This window comes from Paramisgurnus dabryanus, chromosome 7, assembly GCF_030506205.2.
Source record: "Paramisgurnus dabryanus chromosome 7, PD_genome_1.1, whole genome shotgun sequence".
Taxonomy (NCBI): Eukaryota; Metazoa; Chordata; class Actinopteri; order Cypriniformes; family Cobitidae; genus Paramisgurnus; species Paramisgurnus dabryanus.
Window position 1 is genome coordinate 22,670,915 of NC_133343.1, and position 9,495 is coordinate 22,680,409.

The following is a 9,495-nucleotide window of genomic DNA, read 5'->3' on the forward strand; positions in this document are numbered from 1 at the left end:
TACATGAACTTTAATAAATATCCTAGTGAATTTTGGCAAGTGTATTGTTGCACTGTTAACGATTTCCCTGTATTTTTACAGTACGGTACTGGCAGCACGGTTGCCAGTAAGTTACTGTATTTTGGGTTTACAGTACTGTACTGTAATACCATTTTACAGTACACAAACTAGTACTGTATAGTTACAAAGCAGTACTGTACTGTAATTTTATAATATTTTATTACAGTAGTCTATTTTTACAGTAATTTACTGTAATGTCTATATTGACCCATAAATACTATTTATTACTTATTACAGTTAATACAATAATATTATATAAAATAGATAGAGATTTAGGTTTAAATCTATAGTTATTAATATGGTAAAAATGCTATCCTTGACATGACATAATGAATTAAAAGGCAATCCAAGCAATGTTTGTATCAAAATTTTATTTAAAAAAACATTTAATTGAAACAAAACATTTAAAACAAGATTTTAAACAATAATAAACATATAATCAAGTAACATAAAATAAAATCAACAAGTATAAACAAGTTTGGAGACCCCTGCTGTAACATATTTAACTCTGGCAAATAGAACACTGTTCCATAGTTTGAAGTTTTCAGTTTAAAGTCCATCATCGACTAAAAGGTAACATTTCACTGTGGTAAAAAGAACACTGGCCCATAGTTTTAAATATTCTACTTGAATTTCATTTAACACTAAAAATAAATGCATTAAACTGGCAGACAGACCACAGTGGCCTTTACTTTGAAGTCGTCCATTCGAACTCAATCAGGGACTGCATGAAGCTGTTCACATGGGGGTTAATGGCCACAGCTTTTCTCTGCACCAAGTTCCTTGTCTTTTTGCTTGCTCCTTGTCTGGATGTGCACTTTTTCCCATCTTTGGAATTAATTCTATCCAGAAACCTGTTAGAAATATCATAAACATTAAGTCAACAAATATAAGATAGAAAAAGATTCTTAAAAAATTTAACTCAGCCTTGAATTTACCCCTATTCTGAAACCTTTTGCTCTTATTCTACTGTTCCACACCTAATTACATTAAAATACAGAAGATTCACTTACCGCTGAACAAACTCTTTCCTCAATGGACAGCATCCACATGGATCATGTCATGATTGAATGTCCTGAACAGAAAGTACAATTGTTACTGATTTGGACACAACTTTTTATTCTGAAAACAAAATCTTTTGTCAATAAAGTCCAGGGACACCTCTGCTAAATAAATACAATTATTAAATTAAATTTCTTATAACCAAAGTCTGAATATTTCTGTTTGTATATTTCTACATGGCAAACTAAGACAATTGTGTACATGTTGTGTATGGTCGTGTTACAGTGTTGTGTGTGGGAATTGTGAATGAGTGTATACATGGGTATTTAAAGAAACTGTAGTGGTAAAGTGCAAACTTACCGAACAATGTGCTTGGTGTGTGTCTGGTGTCACCCATTGTGCCTCCACATCTGCCTTAACTCCTGAAAAGTGCAATGACACTCATGTAAACTACAAATAAAAAGTGATCAGCACATTCCTGTGTACTTTTACATGTGACGTGAAAGCATTTAATATTGCAGTCGAAAAAATACATGACTTGTAACTGTACATCATGTACTTGCCTGGTGCCTTTAAAGATGATCCATCTTACCCAATCCAGCTTACAAGCAATGGTAAGACTGTAAAAAAGACAAATGTTACAAAATCTGTTAGCCATAGAAATAAGTAGACATTGTGAAGGAAATGGTAAAAGAAAATTTAGTAACACTTTACTATAAGAGTTTATTCCTTAACATTTGGTAATGCCTTAGCTAATATGAACTAACAATGAACAATATATTTTACAACATTAATAATATTTGATAATGTTCATTGTGCAGAGACAAAGTGATTGATTTAAAAATGTATTAAGTGTTTAAATCTAATATCATGCTATGCTAACAAATAAAACATTACTGTAAGTGTTAAGTCAGTTGTAAAACAAATATATATATATATATATATATATATATATATATATATATATATATATATATATATATATATATATATATATATATATATATGTATATATATATTAGTTGTTATATTATATATAAATATCTAAATAAGTCTTTTTTAAATTATTATTCTATAACATCTTGTCTACAGAAAATCTCTGAAAATGTCTCGTTTAGTGCAGAAAATAGCGATTTATAGTGACAAGGTAAAAAGACTGTCCCTTTAATGTTTTACCCGGACGGCTGCGGTGTAACACTATTTCACGCAAAGTTTTTTAACAAGTTAGTAGCTAGCTGCTCACTTTAAAGATAAACATGATCGCCTAAATCTGAGCAATCCTGGTGATGCCAGTTTCCTACACGATGTTATAATGGACTGTTTTTCATCCAGAGATGAAGGATCAGATGACAGAGACGAGAAGACAAAGGTACGTAAATGCGGAGCCCATTCTCTTTTCGTGCATTGATTTGATGTGTTTTGGAAACTTATATACAGCGTGTAATGCATCTGAAGTGGTGGAAACAATATGCCATAAAAATGTATTGGACAACTTACTGGGCGTGTAAAACGCTTAAGAGAAGATATTCTCTGCTTTTGCTGATATAAGTTACCGTAATATAATAACAACAACAATAAGCGCGGCAATCCCTTTCGTTCATCTGATATTAAGATGAGCCCAGGTCTGAATTATATTTGGTCGAAGTTAAATCTGCGATGAGTTCGATGCATGTATCCAGTTAAATATGAGGTTTCTTGTTTTCACTTCTGTGGAGGAGTTCGGTACTACAGTATGCTGTGTACGGCGTGTCAAGTCCTATCTGTTTACAACCACGAGTCAGCCTTACCAAACAGTCGAACTTCATACTTTTCTCTGACGCTAACTGAACGGATGAAACGCCGAGATAAACGACCGTTATGCTGGGACCGCAAGACCGCGCTGGCGGGTTGTCTTTGTCCATTTCGTTAAAAATAGTTTCATTGTCACCACACTTTCAACACAATATAAACTCACCAAACCGTCATAATTTAGTTAAAACAACCCTATATTCATTTAAAAAGGTGTAAAGCGAGTTAAAGCAGCGGTAGACATCTGTGTGTAACGTTTACGTTAGCTTACTTTCTGAGGGAGATTGAAACTTTGTTGGCGACCGTTTTTCTCTCTCATTGCACGTTTAAAACAATATTGTGACAAACTATTGACAACATTCTTAAACTAAAAATTAAGTTTTCATGAAACAGAAATATTTCAAACTTACCGAACTGCCAGAAATCAATCGTCCTCCTTCAGCTGCAGCCAGGAGTTGTGCTCTCTCTCCCTCTGTGTGATTTGACTCTGGCGCACTTTCTCTGATTATTGCAAGTACACCTGGCACATTACAGCAATGGCTACAGCAAGGTTACATCAAGACCAAAATATACTGTAAAATTTTCCCGCTCAAACAAATTTACCCAGAATGCATTATGAACTGCAGTACTGTACTGTAATGTACACATACAGTATAGTACTGTGGATTTTTACAGTACAGTGCTGCTAAATCTACAGCGACATCTAACAGTGTGGGTATTGCTTCAAATATACCTGTGTGACTTATGACTGGTTTTGTGGTCCAGGGTCACATATGTATATTAATGCATCGTAAATTGTTATTAATAAACCTCAACCACTTTTTCCTAATATTGCAATACTTTACTTTTTCAGTAAATGGTCCTCAGAGAAAGTTTCAAGTAACAGAAGAAGTTACAAAATGCTTTTATTTCAAAGGTTCAAGGAAAATTTGATTTCTCATCATATGGCGCACATTCAGGATGATGAATGATCTCCTTTCCTATCTTCCCCTCAACCTTCATCCTCGGCCTGGTCTCCATCTCGCGCTTCTGAAGTCTCTCTTGACATATATGTCCTGAATCTGTCAGTTTTCCCTCTTCCGTATCTGCCTCTTTAACAACTCAAATCTGGATACGTGGTCTTCCTGGCAGATGTGTGTAAGAGAGAGAAGAGAGGTGTGTGAAAAATACTGCATGCTATTACTGCAAAAAGCCCGTAGGGAACAGGGATGAAAAGAAGAAAATGATGATAATATTGAAGGTGGAAAGAAAACAAGAAACAACTACGCAAGCAGAAAACGAGAGAGAAAATACAATTTAGGGGAGGATAATGAAAAAAGAATGGGAAGGCTTGTGAGGAAAGCTTAATATAGATGGGGCAGTTCAAGCAAGGTGGAGTTCCTTTTGAGGACAGTTTATCCACAAACTGGACGATCTTTAAATCCTGATGTTTTTTACCTCTTAGACAGCATTCTTCAGGCAAAGTAGTATCACACCAGGGAATGGTAAGATTAATTTTTCAAGAGGGTAAAATAACAACGATTATGCTCAGCCTTTTTGTCTTTTACACCACTGTTCTGTTGCCCCTCCGGATTGATGGAAGCCGACTTCGAAATTCCTTCACAACTGCAGTGATGTCCTCTGCGAAATGCCAGCGTTCTCTTGATTAATCGGCCTCCTCTCTTCCAATCAGTGTCACAGCGGGAGAGAAATGCCATGTGTTTTAAATGCCCAGCTTTTGCACACGGGTCGGTTTTATGAGCTTGGCCTCCCGTGGACATACACAAACGCTGCTTCCTGTTGGTGGGACAGCTTGGGTGTGAAAAACAAAAACGACGATGGAAAATTGCAGGTTGCAGGCCAGCGGCCTGACAAAGCATGTTATAAATAGGTCCCCCATCTAATAAAATCTTTGTGATCATCTCTTGCACTTAACAATCATACTAAGTCTGACCTACAGAATTTATGTATTAGATTAAAATATGTGCTGATTGTAATTAACTTGTCATTATGCAGTACTGTCTTCTGGGACTCTTTCTAAAACTCAATTTCATTCTGCAGTTCCTTCTTTATTAATTAATCAAATAGACAATTCACAATACATTTAACACAGTATAAATATCACTGTAAAAAAATCCGTAGAAATTGCAGCTGGGTTGCCGGTAATTTACCGTAGATTTAAATTTATGTTATTTACTGGCAACATTTTGTTCAAAGTTAAATGAACATTAAACATTTACAAGTCTTTGTCTTTACAGAGTAAAACTAAGAAAACAGCATCAAGCAAAACATTCTGGGAAACAAAATCTGAAGCAAAAAACAGAAAAAGGTTTATGATGATTTCTGGTTCCCAGAATGCTTTGCATGAGGCTATTATTGTATAGTTTTATTCTATAAAGATAAAGACTTGTTAATATTTAAAATTTATTTAACTTTGAACAAACTCTTGCCAGTAAATAACATAAATGTAAATCTACGGTAAATTACCGGCAACCCAGCTGCAATAACATTGTAATTTCTACGGAATTTTTTTACAGTGCAAATACAGGTAAATACATCATGTATCAAATTCATAAAAAAATGAGACGTGGTTATTTACTCTGAATAAAATAAAAAGGGCTATTTGAAAATGCGTGAATCACTCCACTTTGTCTGATGAATATAGGACTAATATTTTTTTTTACTAACAAAAGCAAATCAATAATTTGCGTAGATTATTTTAGAATGGCGCGACGCTGTCTGGTGGGCGATCCCCTTTATACTCAGGTGCGACTTATATGTAAAAAAAATTATTCATACAGTATGAACAACCAAGAGAAACCATTACCGTCTACAGCCGCGAGAGTCCGCTATATGCTGCTCCTGTAGTTGTAATACAATGGATTCAGTGATGTGGAATGACTTCTTGAAGTTTGAAAAACTTGATTTGGCTTGTTGTGTTAATTAAGCCTATTCAGCATCCCAGGTATATTCTGTATGCTATTGTGTATCGTGGAAATAACTGTTAATGTAATGAAGTCTGCTGTTCTGTGTGTTTAATTGTTTAGTGAAATAACTTTAGCCTTTCAAGATTAAAGTCGGTTCTTGTGTTGGATTTTGTAAAATCATTTTCTAAATGAACGTGTAGTCCAGTGCGACTTATTTATGTTTTTTTCCTCTTCAAAACGCATTTTTGACTTATACGACTTATACTCCGGTGCGACTTATAGTCCGGAAAATACAGTACTCCATTTTCTTAAAAGTCCTAATAATTAACCCCGATGTTCTCTAAAATGTTGATGTCTTTCTTTGTTCAGTTGAGAAGAAATTATGTTTGTTTTTTTTTTGTTTTTTGAGGAAAGCATTCCAGGATTTAAATTTTTTTTTTAATATAATTAATTGGACCCCAACAGTTTACAGTTTCAATGCAGTTTAAAATTGCAGTTTCAATGCAGCATCAAATGGCTCTAAACAATCCCAACCGAGGCATAAGGATCTTATTTAAAAAAAAAAAAAAAAATGTTCTTTTAAACTACAACTTCTAGTCTTGCACCAGCCGTGTGACCGCGACCTCACATTATGCGTCATCACGTCAAAAGGTCACGCATGCGAAACTACCACTCTAATGTTTACAAGTGTGGAGAAAGAGAACTGTTTTGACGTTGTTGTATGTGAAATGATACTAATTAATGTCATTGTGCCAGTTTATAGTTTAAAATGGTCCGCAAATATTTTTTAGAGCCCTTTAAAGCTGCATTGAAACGTCATTTTAAACTGCATTTAAACTGTAGACTGTTGGGGTCCAATAAAGTCTATTAAATTGAGAAACATCCTGGAATGTTTTCCTCCAAAAACTTAACTTCTACTCGACTGAACAAAGAAAGACATCAACATTTTGGATGACATGGGGATGAGTAAATTATCAAGATTTTTTTTTAAGAAAGTGGAGTAATCCTTTAAGAACAATAACATGAAAACATTTTCAAATATCCTTCTTAAGGTAGGAAACATATTTTTATTTCGATGGAGGGGTTGAAATATGAATAAAACGGTATAATCATCTTATTGCTAGTTCTTAGTAATATATGTTATCCCATAACAAATCTTACTATTTACAGTATTTCACGATAAGCAGTAACACTCAGAACGGATGTGTTAAAAACAACAAAATCAGTGTTAGTTTTGGGAAAATACACTAAAACGTTGTCTCAAAATACACACATACTGTCATGGTCCTGTCTTCAAGTCACAGTTTTAAGTCATAGTGACAGGATCATGGCAGCCCAATGTTTTGTGTGAGAGCACTGGCTTTGTTTTTTCATTGCCATGTGCTTTCTGTCTCGTCTCCTGACCACGCCCCCTTGTTTCCTCGTTAATTATCCCATAATTGCTTGATTCATGTCACCTGTTCCCCTCTTGATTTGCTCCCCTATTTAATGCCCTTGTGTTTGCTGTCCTGTGTTCGATCGTCTGTTTTACATGGAGTTTGTATTGTTCCTGTTTAAGTCCTAATATCAATCCAGTCAAGTCTTGTTAGTGTTTGCTCTTGTCTAGCTCAGTGTTTATAGTTTAGTCTAGTCTTGCCTTGTTAGTGTTTTTGTATTATCTGTTATTGTTGTTTTACCCCCTCGTGGGTTTTTGTTTTCTTGTTTTCATTAAAGTCATCAGTGTTTTCTCCATCTCTGTCTGCGCTTGGGTTCTTTGCCAGCAAATCCTGACAGATTCAACATACATAACAACATATTTTGTGTTACTTTTAACACTTAAACTTGTGTTGTCACTTTAATTTATTTTAACACAAAATCAACACAAAATGACACATGTGTTAAATAGCAAAACGCAAAAATGTGTAAAAAAATTAACACATCCTTTCTTATAGTGCAAGTTTGTCTTGAAGCATCTTAAGTCATGAAAATACAGATGTGTGTTTTTAGTTTTGCACTCCTTGGCCTGGTGACAGTGACAGAAATCTTTAAACAACCTTTAGCCAATTTAGGACTTGTTAATAGTATAACTTAGCTTATTTGTATAATTGTTTCAATCTAAAACCCATTTGGAAGCCATTGGTACGCTTAGTCTGTCCTCAGTGTCATGACAAGTGCCTTTATCATTGCTGACTCAACAACTAACATACAGTAGCTGCTCTGTCAGTACATCGTAACTCAACACATCGTTGTGCACAACACGTACACAAACAAAAGAAAAGAGAAGGAACATAAATTGGTTCCCTGACTGCATTGACAGTTTTGGATCTTTGTAATATTAGGGAGCTGTCTTCACCCCACAGCAAACATGAAGTTTGATTCTGATGAGACAGCAGGTTGTGTGTAACTACAGAGGGTAGCTATGCACCGGTTTTCTGTTGTTGGTGAGGATGTTCCACTCCAAATCAATCAAAAGAAGACAACCACCATTACGCACATACAGCAACAGAAATAGTTCATTAGAAAAAGTTAGCCGCACAGCAGATGTTAGTCTCCAAAAACCCTGGATAAGCATAAAGCAATGTGCTGAGCTCCCTGACCTTCTTGGTCCAAATGTTGATGGATAGTTCAAGATAACACACCGCAATGGTAATTTACCATAAAGCTAAACATCTAAACATCTATCTTGTGTGTGTGAGAAGAACAGACCAATTATTTGCTTATTTGCATTTCTTTAATTTTAACACACTATTAGAACATTTAAAAACTGTCCCTTTTCTGTTGCTGGGGTGGTACCCTAACTTTTACAGGTATACAAAACATAATACAATGTTGTGCCATTTTGAGTACAATACTTTACCTTAAGGAGCTATTGTGTACCTTTAAAGTTACTTTCCAGTTAAATGTTTTGTACCCCTAATATAGCAAAATTGATCCGTAAAGTACGGTGGCCCTGAAGTGCAAACCACAACAACAAATTACTAAACAACAACAACAAATTAAAAAACACCACAACAAATTAAAAAACACTGCAACAAATTAAAAAAACACTACAGCAAATTAAAAACCACTACAGCAAATTAAAAAACACTACAACCAAATAAAAAACAAATACAAAATAAAAAACACAACAGCAAGTTAAAAAAAACACTACAGTAAATTAAAAAACACAACTACAAATTAAAAAACACTACAACAAATTAAAAACACAACTACAAATTAAAAAACACGACAACAAAATAAAAAACCATAACAAAATAAAAAACACAAAAGCAAGTTAAAAAAACACTACAATAATCTAAAAAACACTACAACAAAATAAAAAACAACTACAAAATAAAAAACACTACAACAAATTAAAAAACACAACTACAAATAAAAAAACACAACAACAAATTAAAAACACAACTACAAATAAAAAACACAACTACATTAACCTACCGGAAGAGGTAGGTACCAGTTGTGCCAGTTTGTGTGATTTTATGTATTGTTTTCTCATTTTTTTCCCCCTATTTTTAAATTATTGTCGTTTGGGGTTGGGGTTAGATTTGGGGTTTGGGTTAAGATGTACTTTTATATATTGGTTTCTACATGTTTTTCTTCTACATTTAAAACTATTCTTGCTGGGGTTAGAGTAGGGGTTTCGGTAGGATGTCTAAAAATGTAACAGAAAGTGATTTTAACCTCAACCCCAAGCGACAATGGTAAAAAAAAAAAAAGGAAAACAATACATAAAATGACACGAAAAAGAAAGTCATGCAAC

The 9,495-nt window shown here is 34.3% G+C and overlaps 1 long non-coding RNA gene across 1 annotated transcript; it reads right to left on the bottom strand.

The window, feature by feature from the left end:
* Positions 1–234: 234 nt before the first annotated feature.
* Positions 235–3,558, bottom strand: LOC135757948 (uncharacterized). Its single transcript, XR_010536373.2, has 5 exons — positions 3,261–3,558; positions 1,626–1,682; positions 1,423–1,484; positions 1,074–1,135; positions 235–914 (listed from the first exon to the last, which is right to left on the bottom strand). It is a non-coding gene; the product is annotated as an uncharacterized lncRNA (long non-coding RNA).
* Between the last annotated feature and the right edge of the window lie 5,937 nt (positions 3,559–9,495).